The following is a 21,425-nucleotide window of genomic DNA, read 5'->3' as shown; positions in this document are numbered from 1 at the left end:
GTGATGGCTCGTCCACTCTCTTACGGATGCTTTGACGCTCCGCGTCGTCTCTGGCGGGTGCTTTGCCGCCGTTCTGCTGGTTGTTCTTGCTCGGGCGGATGCTTGGCCACCGTTGTCTCGTCTGTTCTCAGTGGATGCTTTGTCACCGTAGCTACATTTACTTTGTTAGCAGCCTTTGCATTGTTAGCTTTTCTTGCAGGTCCAATCGGTTATGGTTGTAGCGGAGGACCCTCTCCTTAACGCTTCTTTTTCTATTATCTTTTAGGTTCCTAACCACTACCTCCGTGGTTGTGTAATCTGCGTTATGGAATCTCCCATAGCTGCGTCATGTAAATCGTTCTTTCGGCCTTATCCTCTCTCAATGAAACACACGTCAGTAAACATGTTCGAAAAAAACCCAAGTTGTGGCAATATCGAGGATAGCAAAATGAATATTTACCAGCACACATCGGTTTCTGTAAAAAGTGATGTGTTATGCAAGTTTTGGCGATATGGATTTCATTCATGATGTTAGTAAGAGCGCGGTTTGCGCAAAGCTTCCCCTACATAATCTAGACTATCTTAGGATCTGTTTGGATCCATTAGCTTATAATGATTAATTAGCTAAGACGTCATAGTTAATATTAGTTACTAGCCTGCTATTAGCTAGTTTGGTCTAACTAGTGAAATAGTTATTAGTTGGTTATTCAGCTAATAATTAGCTAAACTATTAGATAGATCTGTTTGTATCCTGCTAACTATTATTTCCTTCTATTAGCTAGACCTGTTTGTATCCAGCCAACTATTATTTCTTTGCATCTAAACCAGGCCTTAATTTATTTCATTTACTATTCCCCGCGAGAGAGTGTCTTCCCACACAAAAGAGCAAGGGCGCCGCGTACTCAACACGCCTCCGTATAGATGCCGACTCTTCCGTTTTTATCGGAAACTGTTCAGTCCCTTCCTCAACTTTTCAGTCCAGTTTCAGTGCATCTTTCGACCTCATTTGTACAACCTTCCAAGCAAGTTGCAAGACGTCTCCCAGATAACAACTTTCATTGCTACAAGTCGACTCCAAGTCCAAGCCAACCACTTGGTTCAATTGGGCCAAGCAGAAAGGTAGCAAGGACTGTGCTTCATCCTGAGTGATTATCTACTCTTGTGCCATTTTATTTTTGAGGAAAATCTTGTGCCATATTAAACATCGTATTTGCATCTCCTAGCTGTAACTAACAGTAATGGCCTCTTTGGGAGTCTTGTCACCCAATGTTGCTTGGCTTCTCTGTCTCCTCATTTTCTGTTGCTCCCTGCCACTAGACATCTGTGATGAGAGCGAAGATGATCGACAAGCTCTTCTCTGCTTCAAGTTTCAGCTCTCAGGTCCACCTGGATTTTTAGACTCATGGAGTACCGAATCTATGGAACTCTGCAACTGGCATGGGGTCAGATGCAGCGCACAGCCGCCTCCGTATAGATGCCGACTCTTTCGTTTTTATCGGAAACTGTTCAGTCCCTTCCTCAACTTTTCAGTCCAGTTTCAGTGCATCTTTCGACCTCATTTGTACAACCTTCGAAGCAAGTTGCAAGACGTCTCCCAGATAACAACTTTCATTGCTACAAGTCGACTCCAGGTCCAAGCCAACAACTTGCTTCAATTGGACCAAGCAGAAAAGGTAGCAAGTATCTTGAAGCAACGCCCACAAAGCTGAAGTCCAAACGCAAGCATTCATACAGCTTTCAGCTTCCCAGTATATCTTCAAATAGGACTGTGCTTCATCCTGAGTGATTATCTACTCTTGTGCCATTTTATTTTTGAGGAAAATCTTGTGCCATATTAAACATCGTATTTGCATCTCCTACCTGTAACTAACAGCAATGGCCTCTTTGGGAGTCTTGTCACCCAATGTTGCTTGGCTTCTCTGTCTCCTCATTTTCTGTTGCTCCCTGCCACTAGACATCTGTGATGAGAGCGAAGATGATCGACAAGCTCTTCTCTGCTTCAAGTCTCAGCTCTCAGGTCCACCTGGATTTTTAGCCTCATGGAGTAACGAATCTATGGAACTCTGCAACTGGCATGGGGTCACATGCAGCGCACAGCCGCCTCCTCTCCGTGTCATTGCTCTGGACCTTGCATCAGAAGGCATCACAGGCTCCTTGTCACCTTGTATTGGCAACCTCAGCTCTCTTGCAAAGCTGCAACTGTCAAACAACAGCTTCCATGGTGGCATATCGTCAGAGCTCGGCCTCCTCAGCAGGCTCAGCAACCTGAACCTCAGCATGAACTCTTTAGAAGGTACTATCCCATCTGAGCTCTCTTTGTGTACCCAACTTCAATTCCTAGGATTGTGGAACAATTCCCTCCATGGTGAGATCCCACCTAGCCTTAGTCAGTGCATGCATCTTCAGGAGATTAACCTCAGCAACAATCAGCTCCAAGGGAGCATTCCCTCTGCTTTTGGAACTCTTCCGGAGCTGCGAATGCTAAATCTTGCTAGCAATAGGCTTAGTGGCAACATGCCGCCAGCTTTGGGCACCAGCCTTTCTCTCAGATATGTTGATCTTGGGAGAAATGGACTCGCTGGGGAGATCCCAGAGCTCTTAGCGAGTAGTTCAACAATACAAGTTCTTCGCCTCATGAGCAACAATCTTAGTGGAGAGCTCCCTAAGGTTCTCTTCAATACCTCATCACTTATTGCCATTTGCCTCCAAAAGAACAGCTTTTCTGGCTCTATACCACATATCACTGCCAACTCTCCCCCTGTTGAACACCTCCATTTAGGGGAGAACTATCTTTCGGGAACAATCCATCCCTCACTAGGGAACCTTTCCTCCCTACTTACTCTACGCATTCAATATAACAATTTAGTTGGGAGCATACCGGAGAGCCTAGGTTATATTTCAACACTAGAAATACTGAACTTAATGTGAACAACTTGTCGGGTCCATTTCCACAATCTCTCTTCAACATGTCCTCCCTAACAGATCTTGCTGTGGCAAACAACTCGCTTGTTGGAAGATTGCCCTCCAACATTGGCTACACGCTCCCAAACATTCAGGGATTAATCCTCTCGGCAAACAAGTTTGCTGGCCCAATCCCATCTTCTCTCCTTGTTGCATACCAACTACAGTTGCTTTACCTAGCAGACAATAGGCTAACAGGGCTCATGCCGTACTTTGGGTCATTGCCAAATCTGGAGGTACTAGATGTGGCATACAACATGCTAGAAGCAGGTGACTGGGAATTTGTCTCTTCACTCTCAAATTGCTCCAAACTGACCCAACTGATGCTTGATGGCAACAACCTCCAAGGGAATCTGCCAAGTTCCATTGGAAACCTTTCCAGTAATCTCCAGTTCCTGTGGCTAAGGAACAACAGAATTTCTGGGCCTATACCACAAGAGATAGGTAATCTGAGGAGCCTCAGTATTCTATTCATGGATTACAATATGTTCACTGGAAATATACCACCAACAATTGGAAACTTGCACGACTTGGTCGTTCTAGCATTTGCACAAAATAGACTCTCAGGCCCAATCCCTGAAATTATAGGTAATCTTGTTCAGCTGACTGATATTAAATTGGATGGAAACAACTTGAGTGGAAGAATACCTGCAAGTATAGGAAGTTGCACTCAACTTCAAATACTCAATCTTGCACACAACTCGCTAAATGGGACTATACCAAGTAGAATCTTCAAAATTTCTTCGCTTTCTGAAGAATTTGACTTGTCAAATAATTACTTGACTGGAGGAATACCAGAGGAAGTTGGCAATCTCATTAATCTGGAAAAACTTAGCATCACAAACAACATGTTGTCTGGCTACATTCCATCCGCTATTGGCATGTGTGTGGCTCTTGAGTATCTAGAGATGCGAGACAACTTCTTTGAAGGAAGCATTCCACAGACTTTAGTGAATTTGAGAAGCATCGAGGAGATTGACATTTCTAAGAACAGATTGTCTGGAAACATCCCAGATTTCTTCGAAAACTTGAGTTATCTGCATCAACTCAATTTATCCTTCAACAGTTTTAGTGGAGCAGTTCCAAGTGGTGGTATTTTTGGCAATGCTAGTGCAGTTTCAATTGAAGGAAATGATGAACTGTGTACAAGAGTTCTGACAGGAGGTGTGTCTCTTTGTCCAGCAATGGATAACAGGACAAGGAAACGCACGTCACTGGTACAAGTCATAGAGATAGTAATACCAATTGTTGCTGTTGTTATAATCACTTGCTTCTGTCTCGTGACATTCTTTTGGAGGAAGAAAATTCAAGTAAAGAAATATTTGCAGCACCACAAAGAGCACAAGGAAAACATAACATATAAAGATATTGAAAAGGCAACAGATATGTTCTCTTCTGCTAACTTAATTAGCTCTGGTTCATTTGGAATGGTTTATAAGGGCAAGCTGAAGCTTGAGGAAGATCAAGTGGCTATCAAGATTTTTAACCTCAGCACATATGGGGCACATAGGAGCTTCCTTGCAGAGTGTGAAGCCCTCAGAAATATCCGCCACCGAAATCTTGTTAAAATAATTACTCTATGCTCCTCAGTGGATCCAACTGGAGCAGACTTCAAGGCCATAGTCTACCCATACATGCGGAATGGGAACCTGGATATGTGGTTACATCCGAGGGTCCATGAACACAGTGAAACAAAGACTCTGACTTTCTTTCAAAGAATCAATGTAGCATTGGATGTAGCATGTGCTTTGGATTACCTTCATAACCAATGTGCATATCCACTAATACACTGCGATTTGAAGCCAAGTAATATTCTTTTGGACCTTGACATGGCTGCATATGTCAGCGACTTTGGCTTAGCAAGGATATTATATGCTAGATCAGATGCATTTCAAGATAGTTCAACAAGTTTGGCTTGCATGAAAGGATCCATTGGATACATCCCACCAGGTGAGATGAGCTTATATCTAAGTAGTTTATTCTGTTTGTTCTTTATAGTATCGGCAAAAAGTGAATTATTCTAACTTTACTATGTCTGCAAACATTCATGCAGAGTATGGCATGAGCAGAGAGATATCAACCAAGGGTGACGTTTATAGTTTTGGAGTGCTCCTGCTAGAAATGCTAACAGGGTATCGTCCGACTGACGAGAAATTAAAGGATGGTATAAGCTTGCAAGATTTTGTCGGTCAATCATTTCCAAATAATATCTACGAGATTGTCAATCCCGTCATGGTACAAGACAGCATCAATGCAGCCAAAGTGATGCAGAACTGCATCCTTCCATTGGTTAAAATAGGATTGTCCTGCTCCATGGCATCACCAAAAGAACGACCAGGAATGGATGAAGTTTGTAACAAGATCCTTACCATCAAGCATATATTATAAAAAATGCATTCTTCATCATAGCAATTAGCGTATATCAGTCATAGTGATGGCTGCAGAAATTGCTCACGTACTAGATGAAATCATGTTGTTTAATCATTTGGTATTAATTTACCCAATGTTTGGCATTTGCAGTTGAGCAGTTCATATCCATTTTTTCCTGTATTTATCGTCTTGCGGATTTGAAGAATCTCAGTTCAAGCAAGCATTTCTGTTTCTGATCAAATGATCAACTAAATCCTGATGGGCTTAACTTGAAGAAAAAGAGAACATTTGCGATGCGCTATTTCAGGATTGTTGTACTCTGAACAGTGAAAGCAGGGCAGTCCCAACCTAGACACTTCTTAGTAGACATGTTCATGGGCCATCCGACCCGACCCGGCCCGCCAGTGCATTGGGTCAGGTTAAGGGCCAGGATTTTCGACCCGTGACCAGACCCAAAGTGCGAAAACCAAACTCAAGAAATAGCCCAACCCGACTGGCCCACCAGTGTGTCGGGTCAGGCTCGGGCGAAACATTTGACCCCAATCATTTTTTCCAGCCCGACCCAAACCCGATATTTGATCAGGTCTACTTCTTAGTAGTCTTTATGACATACCATGTCATGTAGACACCAGTTAACAAACTACAGATAGGAGTAATACGCAATGTCTACTTGTGGCTATAAATAAACCTCTAATCACCTTTCTCCTTCCCCCAAATCCATTTTCCTTCGCACTCTCCTATCCTGAGAGAGGCCCTGATGGACATCCAGTGGATTCAGGAATCAGGATATTAGCCCTCTCTGATTTTCTTGATGTCTGGGACTTGGTCACCCATTGTGTAGCTGCAACCGGATGTACAGGATGATCATCGTTGTAGATTCATAGAATCCGGCCAGTATTCAGTAAAATCAGCTTATGTGGGCTGCTTATTTTGGGTCGTGGGAGCTTATTTGGAAATCTTGGGGACCTAAGAGATATTATTTTTCCTATGGCTAGCAGTGCATAATAGCTGTTAAACTGCTAATAGACTTTCCAGCAGGAGACAATTCAACATATTTTGACAAATTGTGTCTTCTCTAGATAAGTTTAGGGAGAAACAGGCGGAAAAATCCCTCTCTCGTTTCCATATCTACATTTTTTCATCGGAAACGAGATCAGGTCGGAAAAGTTGGGATCGGAAACGTGCGGACATACAGAAATGGAGAAATACAGACGGAGAGCCGAAAAATTAAGTTAGCATCACATGATCTAATATTCTCAAGTATGTATGTATAAAGTCATACAATAGTATACACGTATGAAGATCAATCTAATATTCACTTGCATGCCATGTGTCAATATCCATCCCAATGGATTATACTCAAGAGAAAAAAAAAATCTTGTCTTGGTCTTTGTGATGTCCATCCCAATGGATTATATAGTTTCTTAAACTTTAGCCTTTGTGCAGGAATCAGTTTCTTGTATTTTTCTTCTCTCCTCCTTGACGCTATTGCCAAATCAGCAAATTGTTCTATATGGCACCATATTAAAGGGCATGCGGCTGCCGTTTGGAGGCGCGATGCCAAGCGTCTCTCCCTCTCCCGTCGCCTCGCCTACCCCTGCCTCCCCGCCGACGCTCATCCCGAGCCCGGCGGCCACCTCCACCTCGGCCGCGCAGGCGGCCAATCCCTCCCCATCGGCGACGGCTACCGTCTCTCCCTCTCCCGTCGTCTCGCCTTCCCCTGCCCCTCCGCCGTCGCTCATCCCGAGCCCGGCGGCAACCTCCACCTCGTCCGCGCAGGCGGCCAATCCCTCCCCATCGGCGACGGTTTCCTCCCCTCCCTTGTTCTCTCGCGGTCGTTCCAAGCACGAGCGGTGGGACTGCGATAGTCCGGGCTCGGAGTGCTCCGACGGTTCTGTTCCGTCCTTTCGCGACGTCATCTCGTCTGCTGGCCCGAGCTCCTCGGCCCCTTCGGCAGCCACGGCGACGAATGTTTCTGCCGCAGTTGAAGTTATCCCAGCGCCAGCGCCTCCGCCTCCCAGGATCGTCCTTATCCGCCTCTCTGCTCCTAGGCGGCGTGGTGCTGAGAGGCCTAGTCCAGGCGGTTGGGTGAAGTTCGTGTCGCATGGCGAGCGGCGGAGACGCCGGCGCGAAGCACGTCCCCCTCGTCGTCAAGTCCCTGCTGATTTAGTGGGCAAATGTTTCAACTGCTTCTCTGTCAGCCATACTGTTGCCTTGTGCCGTCAGAGAACTAGGTGCTTCCGTTGCCGTTCGCCGGGGCACCGCTCCTACGTGTGTCCCATGGAGTCGGCTGGTGGCGGTGTCTTGCTGCCGGAGCGCATCTCTGTCTGGAGGCGGCTTGGGCCAGTCATGTCGCCGCCTGGCGCTTCTTCCCGCAACGGTTCTCTGGCGGGTGAGGAGTCTGGGGTCGCGGTAGCTAGACCGGTCGGCAATGCGTGTGCTGTGCGTGGCTCGGGAGCTGCCATGCGTGTCTGGAGACGCAAAGCTCCAGCCCAGTTGCCGGACGGACCCAATCCCCACAATGGCTCTCCGGCGGGTGAGGTCCCTGGTGCCGGTGGCGAGGACTGCCTGCGGAGCTGACACCGGGACCAAGGCAGCCATGGGCGACAGGGAGAGGCGGCCGCGTCGTCGACGTCGGCCTCGTTTTCGATAGCCGGCCGCTTCTTCCACACCTGCTGATCCTGGGCCCTCAATTTCTACGACGGTGGCTCCTCCTGATGCCCTTGCCACGCCTACGCAGTCTCTCTAATGCATTATCAATTGGGATGATCGTATGGCCAGGGCACAAGAAGACCTCGTGAATGCCGTGATCGTGACTGTATGTGGGGTGGAGCCATTGGCCCCTGCAGGTGAGGTGGCGGAGGTGATCGCTGCTCGTCTAGGCGTCGAGGCGGGTTCCCTGGTGCTTCGTCAAACCTCCAGCTCGAGTTATCTCCTCGTCCTTCCTGATTCTGGCTTCGTTCAGCGCTTGATGGATCAACGACAGCCTCCCCTACGCTCGCCTACGTTCACCCTCCTATGTCAGCGGTGGAGTCGGTTGGCCGGTGCCTTGGGGCGGGTGCTGCCATGGTTGATCGACGTTGAGCTTCGGGGAATTCCTGTACATGTGTGGGAAACCTCAAATGTGGAGCAGTTCTTGAGCCCCCTGGCCTGTATTCAGCAAGTTCACCCGGACACCGTTGGGTTGAGGGACCTGGTCTCTTTTAGGTGTTCAGCTTGGTGCCTGGACCCTTCTGCTCTCCCACCCACTGTCGATGCGGGACCCATAGGATACCCCGCAAGGAAGAGAGAAGATCTAGTCCAACTAGGATTTTTCCCATGTAATCCTAGTAGTAATACTACCCTATAATCCTACTAGGACTCTACATTATAAACCGACTAGGACTCTGGCCTCCTGACTATATAAAGGAGGGCAGGGCTCCTTGGATTGGGAGTTCAGAGAACAACCATTGTACGACACAACACTTTACAATCAATCCAACGCAAAGGCTAACGCCGACTGGACGTAGGGCTATTACTCGATCAAAGATCGAGGGTCCGAACCAGGATAAATCGACTGTCTCTTGCGTTAACCGTCGAGTTCCGCATACGCTGAAGCCCGAACATACTGCCCCGGGTACCCCCGTGGTAGGCTATCGGTGGTCAAACATCGACAGCTGGCGCGCCAGGTAGGGGCTTTCGGCGACTTTGCATCCAAGAGCTCGACGGACCTCGACAACATGATTTTTTCGAAGGGATCAACCTTCATCTTCGGTTCATGGATCTGCGAGGCAGGTGACAATGGCAGGCTCCAAAGCTGTCTCCTCGAAAATTCGGATCACGATGAAGACTATTCTATTTCGGCGACTACGACATATCAACTTGCTGGAAGATTCGCGCAGCTCGCGATGTCCGATCCAACTCAGATTTCGCGACTTTGCGCATCCGACTCAAACTCAGGTTTCGCATCCGAGACGGAGTCTTATCCGAGTTCTTTCGGAAAACTGAGTTCTTTTCCAACAAGGCTCCGGAACACAACATCAACCTATCAAGAATACAACTCGGAGTACACTCAGAGTACTTTAAAGAAGACGGGTCCTTTTCCGTTCGGTCTCCGCAACATGGCAACGTCTTATCAGGCACAGCTCGAAAGATCTCTTAATCCAGTGCTTGGAATACCACTGACATGAGCTTAGGAAGGTCTTGTGTTAACTATAACATCTCAAAACTGCATCGTCCACTGGTCAGGTTCCGTTCCTGAGGATAGCGGCACCCAACTAGTCGACAATACGACAACAACAATTCTACCCTACCAAGAAGGAGACTCGATCTACGACCTTGAAGCCTCTACTGAAGTTATCAACAACTCTGACAATACGGAAACCAACGCCGATGACAGAACAACTCACGCATGAGAAGTATTCATGATTCGTCATCCTCGATCACCATTGGCCCCCCCCAGAATCACCCGACATCAGGTCATCGGATGAATCTGAGTCCAACATATCACCCTTTATCCAAGGGCACGATGGTGAGACCGAAAATCAAAAGCAAGCCAGAGAAAGAAAAAACAAATTAAAACAAGGACGCCAACGCCGTGCTAGGCAGCGCAAGGAAGCATGGATCAGATATGAGTCAGATCTAGCTGAGTACGATAGAAGAAAATCAGAATAAGAAGTCGAAGAAAGACGCGCGGCAAATACACCCTACGACAAGATCCGAGAAGCACTAGAAGAACTCAGAGCAATCTCACATCCCTGTGAAAAACAGAAACAACTCTGGGACTATCTCCGGTCAACAGCCCTAAGGACGCACGATGGAAGAACCTGTTCAAAACTACCTGCCAGATCGACATCTCATGCGCAAGAAGATCAAAATCAAAGGAAGTCCGTTTTCGAGAGACTTGGACCAAGTGGAAGTCACAACGGGGAAAGTAGAAGAGACCATAGTCAAAACTACCGAGTCGAACAACCAAGAAAGATCAGAAGCAAAGTACCCATTCAGACAGCCATGCAAAACTACTCTCGACAAGACGACAGTTGGCTAGAAGGAGGTGGCGAATCAGAATACAAAGAAGCCGGAGCGCACGATAGATTTCCCTATTTTGCGAACAGACTCGCTTCAATACGACTACCTCACAAGTTCAAGCCGTCCAACCACTCTAAGTATGATGGCAAGACCGAACCAAGGCAGTGGCTCAGGATCTACTCGCAATCAATCGCTAGCCGGAGGAGACGACGACATCAAGACATTATTCTTCCCAATGGCCCAAATTGAATCCAGGGTCGATTAGAAATTGGGAAGACTTGCAAAGATCTTTCTATGAAAATTTCGCAGGTATCATTACGCACCCCATCACCCACGCAGAATTAAAAGGACTCAAGCAGAAAGGAGGCGAAAGTCTCAGAAATTACTATCGATGATTTGGCGAACTATGTGCTCAAGTACATGACATCACTGAACGAGAAGTAATCGAAGCTTTCTCTCATGGAATCATGGCTAGGTGGCAATTTTAGGATTTTTGCAAAGAAAACCCGAGAAACAATGAAGAATTTAGACGCACAGTGGAAAGAATGATTACTGCAGAGGAGAAGACACGAGAAAGGTTCCCGGATAGAAACAACCAAGACAACCCGAACAAGCGAAATCATCGAAACAACAGACACCAGGAAAAAAAGCGTGGACCAGACAACACCATAGCGATAGCTAACAAAGCAAGGAAGTTTTCCAAACCCAGGGGGTATGATGACATTGAAAACATGCAGTGCATCTGGCACCCTAAATCAAATCATACAATCGGAGAGTGCTACACCTTCAAAGATCGGTACACGAGAAAAGATGGTAAGGGGAACAATAAAGAAGGCAATCAGAAAAAAGATGAAGACAACCACGAAGACAAAGGATTCCAAAAATCCAAGGGGATAGTAGCAGTAATCTTCGCTGGGGCCCCAGATTCCAGAAGCAAACATCAAGAAAAGCTAGCACTACGAACCATCATGGCAGCAGAACCGGCTACACCAAGATATCTCAATTGGTCATAGTATCCAATCCAATTTTCAAGAGAAGACCAATGGACTAGCGTAGGAAACGCAGGCCATTACCCACTAGTTCTAGATCCAACTATTGCCGGTATGACTGTCACAAAAGTACTAATCGACGGGGGAGCCAGACTCAACATCATTTTTTCAGAAACTCTAAGGAAGATGGGACTACAACTCGCCGGGATGATTACACCAACAAGCACCCCTTTTATGGGATATTACCCGGCAAGGCGGCCATGCCACTTGGGCAAATCACTCTACCGGTTACTTTTGGAACTCCCACAAACTACCGTACAGAGTTCATCAAATTTGAAGTTGCAGACTTTAATTCATCATATCAAGCAATCCTCGGGCGCCCAGCACTAGCAAAATTCATGGCAATACCGCATTACCCATACCTATTGCTTAAGATGTCAGGGCCTAACGGTGTTCTTTTCCTTCGAAGTGATTTGAAGCGCGCTTTTGACTGCGACGTTCAAGCAATCCAAATTGCAGCAAAAGCACAAACCGCCAGTGGAAGAAAAGAGATAGCTACTATTGCCGCAGAAATAAGCCCAGAAGAACTAGAGATACTGGCTAAAAAGCCCAGCATCCTCGCACCACCAAAAGAAGCCGACGTCAAGCAAATGGACTTGGGCACTGGTGATCCCTCCAAAACGGCAACCATCAGCGCCCACCTCTCGGCAAAATAGGAACTCGCGCTCACCAACTTTCTTCGAGACAACAAAGATATCTTCGCCTGGAAGCTGGCCAACATGCCAGGTGTCCCAAGGGAGTTGGCTGAGCATGGAATCGATGTCAACGAAGGCTCCAAGCCTATGAAGCAATGGCTACGACTGTTTTCACCCGACAAGAAGGCAACAATTAAAAAAGAAATCACAAAGCTAAGGGCAGCAGGATTCATCAGGGAAATCCTTCATCCAGATTGGCTAGCAAACCCAGTTCTAGTACAGAAAAAGAACATGGACGAGTGGCGCATATGCGTTGACTACACAGATCTCAACAAGCACTGCCCGAAAGATCCGTTCAGACTACCACGCATTGATCAGATAGTTGATTCAACAGCAGGATCTGCCCTATTATCCTTTCTTGATTACTAATCAGGATATCACTAGATCGCATTAAAGGAACAAGACTAGAGCAAGACATCCTTCATCACTCCTTTCGGTGCCTACTGCTACAAGACCATGTCGTTTGGACTCAAGAACGCTGGTGCCACTTACCAAAGAGCTATCCAAGCATGCCTTGGTGAATAGATCGGCGAAAACGTAGAAGCATACGTGGATGACGTAGTAGTAAAAACAAAGAACCCGGATACACTAATTGAAGATTTAAAGCAAACCTTCGAAAACCTAAAAAGGTGGAGGTGGAAATTGAACCCAAACAAGTGTGTATTCGGAGTTCCATCAGGACAACTACTCGGATTCTTGGTCAGTCATCAGGGAATCGAAGCCAGCGCCAAGCAAATTCGAGCCATAACAGAGATGAGCCCTCCTCGAAGTGTCAAAGATGTGCAGAAACTAACAGGCTGCATGGCGGCCCTCAATCGTTTTATATCAAGACTCGGCGAAAGAGGGCTACCTTTCTTTAAACTACTAAAGAAGACAGACAAGTTCGAGTGGACAGAAGAAGTTGACGAAGCTTTCAAAAGACTTAAAGAATACATCACCTCCTCGCCCGTCCTCGCATCTCCAAAGAAAGATGAAGACATGATGCTGTATATTGCGGCTACTTCTACTGTGATCAACACAACAATAGTCGTAGAAAGAGAAGAAGAAGGGCGCGTATATAAAGTACAACGCCCCGTATACTACATCAGCGAAGTACTGTCAGAATCAAAAATTCGGTACCCGCATGTGTAAAAACTACTCTACGCCCTACTGATCAGTTCACGCAAGCTTCGTCACTATTTTGAAAGCCACAAGATTACCGTGGTGACGAATTTCCCACTCGGAGACATCCTACACAATAAAGACGCAGCAGGGCGCATATCTAAGTGGGCAGTTGAACTTGTTGCTCTCTATCAATTTCACACCACGGAAGGCAATTAAATCTCAAGCCCTTGCCGATTTTGTTGCCGAGTGGACAGAAATTCAACAACCTATGTCAAATACCGTCCTTGACCATTGAAAGATGTACTTTGATGGATCACTCAAGCTAGGTGGCGCCGGCGCAGGCGTCCTCTTCATTTCTCCAGATGGAAAACAACTCAAGTATGTCCTTCAGATATTGTGGCAAGCTACAAACAACGAAGCAGAATATGAAGCTCTCATCCACGGACTCAAAATGGCAATTACCCTCGGAATCAAGCGATTACTTATATATGGCGATTCGGCAGTAGTCATCAACCAAGTCAACAAAGATTGGGACTGCACCAAAGAAAACATGGACGCTTATTGTGCTGAAATAAGAAAGCTCGAAAAACATTTTCAAGTATTAGAAATTCTACATGTCCTGCGTGACTCTAATATTGCAGTAGACGTCCTCGCCAAACTCGGATCAGACAGGGCGAAGGTCCTACCAGGTGTGTTCGTAGAGGAGTTGTTAGCTCCATCTATCAAACAACCCGATGAGATAACCCCTGAACTCCAAGCCAAAGGCGCACAGATTCTGGTGGTCACAGCATCATGGACCCAGGTCTTTATTAATTATATCAAAGAGAATAAGTTACCAGCAGAAAAAGAAGAGGCTACCCGAGTTGTTCGTAGAAGCAAGAACTACGTCCTAGTAGGGGACAAGCTCTACAGAAGAGCCGCATCATCAGGAGTACTCCTAAAATATGTCTCATTTGAAAAAGGCAAAGAGATCTTAGACGAAATACACTCAGGTTGCTGTGGGAATCATGCCGCTTCAAGAACACTAGTCGGCAAAGTATTCCGCATCGGATTCTACTGGCCAACCGCTTTGAAAGACGCAGAAGAACTCATCAGAAAATGCAAAGGTTGTCAGATGTTCGCAAGACAAGCTCATGTACCAGCTCACAATCTCATCTGCATCCCACCCGCTTGGCCTTTCTCCTGCTGGGGGCTGGATCAAATCGGACCTCTCAAGAAAGCAAAGGGAGGCTTTGAGTACATCTTCGTAGCAATTGACAAGTTTACAAAGTGGATTGAATACAAACCACTCGCAAAATACAGCGCAGCCAAAGCAGTTGAGTTCATCCAAGACATTATGCACCACTTCGGCATGCCCAATCGAATCATCACAGATTTGGGTTCTCCCTTCACAGCTACAGAATTCCAAAGTTGGGCACAAGATTGTGGTTTTGGCATAGATTACGCATCAGTCGCACATCCAGAAGCCAACGGACAGGTAGAAAGGGCTAATAGACTCATACTAGCTAGATTAAAACTAAGATTGTATGAAGAACTAGTGAACTATGGATCCAAATGGATTGAAAAATTACCCAAAGTAGTATGGGGGCTACGAACTCAAGTAAGCAGAGCCACCGGATATTCACCTTTCTTCCTGGTTTACGGATCAGAAACCGTATTACCTGCCGACTTGATCTGGACGTCACCAAGGATAGAACAATATGATGAAGGAGAAGCAGAACACACCCGAAGATTAGAACTCGACAGTACAGAAGAAGTCAAAGTAAATGCTACCCTTCAATCAGCAAGATACCTCCAAGTTTTAAGACGCCACTACAACAAGAGTACCCAGCCTCGATCACTCCAAATCGGAGACTTAGTACTAAGAAGAATACAAAAAACTGACGGACGCCATAAACTACTTAGTCCATGGGAAGGTCCTTTTATTGTCACAAAAGTCACTGGACCGGGTACGTATAAGCTGATAACCGAAGATGGAAAAGAAGTCAACAATACATGGCACATCAGCCAACTAAGAAGATTCTACGCATGAAAACAACTCAAGGAAGAATATATATACAAGCCACAAGAGATCAACATTCAAGATCAATAGAGATGATGTTCCTTGACAACACATGTATTATTATGGTTTTTATTCAAGATCAATAAAGATGGTGTTCATCGACAACATGTCATATTATGGCTTTCCCTGAGTTGATTTCACGAACCAAAAAGCAACACGGCTAATAATATGCCTGAGCATACCGGCCGAGAGCAAAAAAGCTGAAAAGATGCTTGAGCCCGCCGATAAGGATAGCTAACAAGCTAACACCCGAACCAAAAAGCAACACGACTAATAATATACCTGAGCATACCGGCCGAGAGAAAAAAAGCTGAAAAAATGCTTGAGCCTGCCGATGAGGGTAGCTAACAAGCTAACACCTGAACCAAAAAGCAACATGGCTAATAATATGCCTGAGCATACCGGCCGAGAGCAAAAGAGCTGAAAAGATGCTTGAGCCCGCCAATAAGGGTAGCTAATAAGCTAACACCCGAACCAAAAAGCAAAATGGCTAGTAGTATGCCTGAGCATTCCGGTCAAGAGCAAAAGAGCTCAAAAGATGCTTGAGCCCGCCGATGAGGATAGCTAATAAGCTAACACCCGCTAGTCCTAAGACTTTCCAGTACCAACAAGATCAAGAAAGGTTGTCAATACAACAATCTACATATACCGAGTTGTTCACATGGCGCAGACGAAAGCCAGACAAGCACTCGATGAAACAAGAAAGTTTGTCAAGACAACGATCTACACATACCGAGTTGTTCACCCGGCACAGACAAAAGCCAGACAAACGACTACCCGGAAAAATGCTGATCACTTGGACAACTCATTCAAAGAATAAACAAGGCGTCCAGACAAAGAAGACATCAACAAAAAATAAAGAATCTTCATTCAATCTTCATTCAAAAAGAAGTTTAGTGTTCTATTACAGAAGCTGTAGTACAAAGGTCAATTACATCAAGCATTGTCATCAGGAGAAGAAATATCAATGTTAAGATTATCAACAATCCTCCTAGCTAAATCTTCAACCTCAGTTGGGCGCACCTCTTCATGAACTCCTAGAAACGGGTCGGCACTTGGGGAATAAACTGAGCCCAAGATTGACCATCATCCGCTGAAGTCCGAAGAAGACCGGCTACTGACCGAAAGGATTTCCACAAAGCATTCCAGTTCTCAGTAGCCGTCGCCAACTTGCCAGTCAAGACTTTGATAGTTTTTTGGGCCTGCACAAGATCCCTGTCAGCTCCACGCCTAATCAACTTAGCAAGCACGAGTTCTTCTTCAGCTCGAGTAATTACCTCCTCAGCCCTATTGTGGTTAGTACGAACAAGTATCTTTATCTTCTCGATACCCTCCGAGAGCTTCTGCTTTTCAACTCGGAGAGCTAGACCAGGCAACAAAAAAACAAGTCAGCAGAAAGGCAAATTTGAATACAAAAGGAAACAAAAAAGAACTCGCAATACTAGTGCACTCTTTCTTCGTGGCCTCCACATTTTTCAAGGCCTCCTAGGCAACTGCATCCCTCTGCTTTTCTACCTCAACCACCCGGGCACGGAGAGCCTTCTCCTCCTTCTGATACGTCTGACGCTTGGTCTCCAACTCGGCCCGACAGAGGTCAAGCTCTGCCTTTAGGGTACTCACCTCAGAAGACAACTTTTTCTTGGTTTCAAACGAGAAAAAGAAGCCGGTATGATCACGAGAAAAAGACTGAGCAAAAAGAGAAAGAGAAAAACAAGACATAAGGACAGAAGAAAGATGAACATCCAAAGAAAGAACTTTAGAAAAACTTACCTGGAGCTTTTCCCCAAAAGAAGTCGCAAAGGTCGCCAAGTTTCCCCAGGCACCGGTCAGCTCTGACAATCAATGAGAAGCATCAAATTGATGCAACACATCATCATCCAAACGTGGAGCACTGGTACCAAGAGAGGTAGAAGGAGAAGCCAGCGCAGGCAAAGAAGGCAAAACCAGGGCCGTATCCTAGGAAGCCCTGTCGACCTCCTCAGATGGATCCATCCCCACGGCCACGGTCACCCCCGAAGTTAGCAGACCCGAAGCAGCATGATCACCAGGGGGCCCCATCTCCCTCACAGCCACCTCACCGACCGTACTTTTCGAGTCCTTTAACTCAGTACGTGGGGGCGCACCAGAGGACTGACAAGAGGGCGGCTGAGGAGTAAGAGAAGGCGAGGGTCTGCAAGATGATAAGAAAACTCAACGATAAGAATATGAGTCAGGAAAAAGAAAACAGAAGCAAAGAAGCATAATAAGGAATCACTCACTCAGCTACCCTCTTCTTCAGAAGACCAACAGAGGACCTAAGAGGGGGAACAATAGCGGCAAAAACATCACCGCCACCCTGTGACAGGAGCGGCGCGGTCGGCACTAGAGCCCCAAAAGAACTCAAGCTCGACGACCACTTACTACAAGACAACAAGCCCAAAGTTAGAACAAAAAGAGGTGTTCAAAAACAGAAAAGTAAGGAAACAACTCACCAACGCGTGACAAGGGGCGCATCATCAGCCTCGTCTTCCTCAGTATCCAACAAGGCAGCCACAGCGCCATCTGAAAAAGGAGAAAACTACTCGGTCAAAGGCACAAACAAACAACAAAAAGACAAAACAAGATTATATGCTCACCTAGGAGCACGCTACCTATAACTGGAGTACCTGGATGAGTACTCGACTGGCGAGATTTCTTGGAAGCAGGCAAACCAGAGGAAGAACAATCCGCCCGTCCCCTTTTTCTGCCACTATGAGGAGCTCGGGGAACTAGACGAGGAACATACTCTTCATATACGTCAGAAAATACGGAAGAAACACCAGGAAATATTGTGGTGGTTTGAAACTTACTGGTCAAGGATGCCCCAGCAAGACTATCCCCAGCCTCCACATTTGCAGGGCAATCATCAAGGGGAATCGGATCAGCGAAATTACGCCACAATTCCTATAAAAGAGTAAAACAACAAGACAAGGAAGATTAAGCAAAAAGTGGATACAACAAAAGACACACAAAAGTACCCGCATAAGAAAAGAACAACTCACAGCAGGGGGCGGGTTGTTAGCACTGTACTTAAGGACAGCAAGCGGGACGACGCTTACTCCTTTCAGCATCTTCTGAAGACGCTCAAGCACCTCCTCATCAGTCAACTCAAGGGCAGGGACCATACGAGAAGGGTCCTCCGCCCCAAAGTACTCAAAACCGTAATTTTCTCGCTCCTTCAAAGGTTGAACTCGGCGACGAAGAAAACTAGAAATAATCCCAAAGCTGGTCAAGCCTTGCTATTTCAGAGTACAAATCCTCTCAAGAAATGGCTTGATCGCCTGGACCTCAGTCGTCGTCACATGATTCTTTTTCCATCGGTCATTAACCAAGGGACCAGATCCAGAATGAACGGAAAGAGAAGGAATCAAATTGGCGGCATAAAACCAGTCGGCACGCCAATCCCTCATAGAATCAACCAGGTCATAGTCAAAGAATTTGCTCTTAAGACCCTGGCGAAACTTAATCCCGCAGCCACCAAGAACATTGGTGTCATCGCAGCGGGGTTGTGGCTTCAGACGAAAGAAGTAACGAAAGAGAGAAAGAGAAGGAGGAATTCCAAGGAAAGTTTCACAAAGATGAACAAAAACAGAAAGATGAAGGACAACATTGGGAGCAAGATGGTTAAGGCTAATCCCAAAATAGCTGAGAAATCGGTGAAGAAAAGTAGAAGCAAGAAGGCAGAGTCCGGCATAGATAAAGGAGACAAAAAAATAATCTCACCAGGACCTAGAGTAGGGACCCGATGCTCGCCTGGAGCTCTCCAATCAGCAATGTCCTTGCTCTGAATCAGACCATCGCTAACAAGCTCGCGAAGCTGATCTTCAGTCGTTGTCGGAGCCGGCCAAATCTTCTGAGCAGCCCTCATGGCCATAAACTCTTGATTCTCAATCATGGAAAGTGATGCCTCCTCATCTACAAAGACTGCTTGGGACTTGCTCGCTGATTTCTTCCTACCCATATACTAGCGGGAGCAATAAAGAACTAGGAGGCAATGATGATTCAGACGGTGGCACTGAGATGATGGCAACAATGGCGGCGACGGAAGTTTGAAGACTAGGGTTTCAAGGGAAAATCAGGGCAGTAAAGAAAAAGAAGAGAAAAGGCCCTTAAATAGATTTTACACCAGTAAAAACGCGGCCCACCAGGCCCGTTTTAACACGGCATGAGGACGCAATGGTCCATTCACTAACACAGCTAAAATGATGGACGGCACAAATCCACACAACGGTACAGTTCAACGGGTAGATTTCAGACTTATCCATCCAGCACCACAGCGGAGTTATCATATTGCTACAAAAAGAACTCATCAACCATGAAGCAAAGAAGGGTTACCTCACAAGGAACACAACAACCCGGTCCTTATAGAAAGAACTCAGGAATCTCATAAACAACCGGGACATTAGGAGAATAAAGAATGACAACTCAGAAGACAAGATTTTTTCCATTATAAATGGCTTCAAAAATAGAAGATTACACATCTTACAAGACGTAACGAACTCGGTACTACGACAAGCAAGGTAGCAAAGAGGAACCCGGACACAGCTAGGCTCTGGAACGACTACGTGTTCCAAACTGCTACTCGGTAGAACAAACCGCACTCGGCTACACTGTTTTCTTCAAAGGACGTTCGCAGTGCATCCAAGGCGAAAATCAGCAGCATGGCGGGACAACATGGAGCAAAGAAGGCCGGCAGGCATCTGTCTACCCAAGTCCGATGTGATGCTGGATATGGTGTTGATCTGCATCGGACAGTCGCAGAGCAGACGAGGAGGATTAACCCAGAACTACCGGATGAAGGAACGAAGCCCACATCGCAAGACTTCCTCCAACTACCGCCACGTACCTCCTGATACATTGCTGTTGCGGGATTAGTCTACCTCTAATCCCTATCACAAGACTTCCTCCAGCTACGACAAGATATACAAGAACTACAAAATACGCCCGGGGGCTGCTCTACTTCACAAACTACCATATTCATGACTACAGAGACTTCAGAACAAGCAACAAAATGCTCAATGAATCAAAACAGCACTCCAGGAGGGTATTTATAGACCGAAGGAATGGTGCACATGGACCAGGAGCACCAACGAAACAAGGCTAACAAAGGACAGTGAAAAGACAGAACTCAATAATGTAGGACTCAGGAGTGAAGGAACAGTACTCGAAAATGAGCATATTCAGAAGAATATGCTAACACTATACAACTCGTGAACAAACATCATTTATACTCAACTACCACCATACAACTACACCTGACAAACAACAAACTACCAGAGAATATGCCAAGACCCTGTATCCGAGTTCTTTTTGAATAAAAGAACCCAGAAATGTGCTCGGGGGCTGCAACAGGAAAGGTTTTCAATTCTTCAAACAACCCAGAATCAAGACCCTCAAACTTTTTTGTTCCAAATAGCAAGAGGCTCGGGGGCTACACTCAGTGAGTGCATTTTTTTCTTCCAAAAAGCGCACATCACTCAAATTCTTCAAGACAGCGGTTCAAGACCCTCCAACTTTTTTTTCCAAATAGCAAGAGGCTCGGGGGCTACACTCAGTGAGTGCACTTTTTCTTCAAAAAAACCACACATCACTCAGAAGACTTCTTCAGAACAGGAATTTTCAAACAACATAAAGATTCAGGACCCTCCAACTTTTTGTTCCAAATAGCAAGAGGCTCGGGGGCTACACTCAGTGAGTGCACTTTTTCTTCAAAAAAGCGCACGTCACAGAAAAGACTTCTTCAAGGCAGACCACTTCAAGACCTTACGGCAAAAAAAACCCGGACCGAGCCATATCCAAGTTCTTTTTGACCTTCAAACGAAGAAACAGAGCAATTTCAAGACAAGATCCTCTAGCTCCTTGTTCCAAATAGCAAGAGGCTCGGGGGCTACACCCAGATGGATGAATTTTTTTTAAAAAGCACACACCACTCGAAGATCCAAAGAAGCGCTATATGGTTTCACTCAAGAAAGCACTCGGACGACCCTTGTTCCTACTCGACAAGAGGAACAAGACGAGGCTTACAGAGTTCAACCATGAAGTGATCGGGGGCTTGTCGATGCGGGACCCACAGGATACCCTGTAAGGAAGAGAGAAGATCTAGTCTAACTAGGATTCTTCTCATGTAATCCTAGTAGTAATACTACCCTGTAATCCTACTAGAACTCTATATTGTAAACC

General features: G+C 46.0%; 1 pseudogene; it reads left to right on the top strand.

Moving 5' to 3' along the window:
* Positions 1 to 1,248: 1,248 nt before the first annotated feature.
* Positions 1,249 to 5,524, top strand: LOC136521538 (probable LRR receptor-like serine/threonine-protein kinase At3g47570; annotated as a pseudogene).
* The last annotated feature ends 15,901 nt before the right edge of the window (positions 5,525 to 21,425 follow it).

This window comes from Miscanthus floridulus, chromosome 18, assembly GCF_019320115.1.
Source record: "Miscanthus floridulus cultivar M001 chromosome 18, ASM1932011v1, whole genome shotgun sequence".
Classification (NCBI taxonomy): Eukaryota; Viridiplantae; Streptophyta; class Magnoliopsida; order Poales; family Poaceae; genus Miscanthus; species Miscanthus floridulus.
The sequence above is the reverse complement of the archived record's forward strand: the minus strand, read 5'-3'. Positions and strand labels throughout refer to the sequence as shown.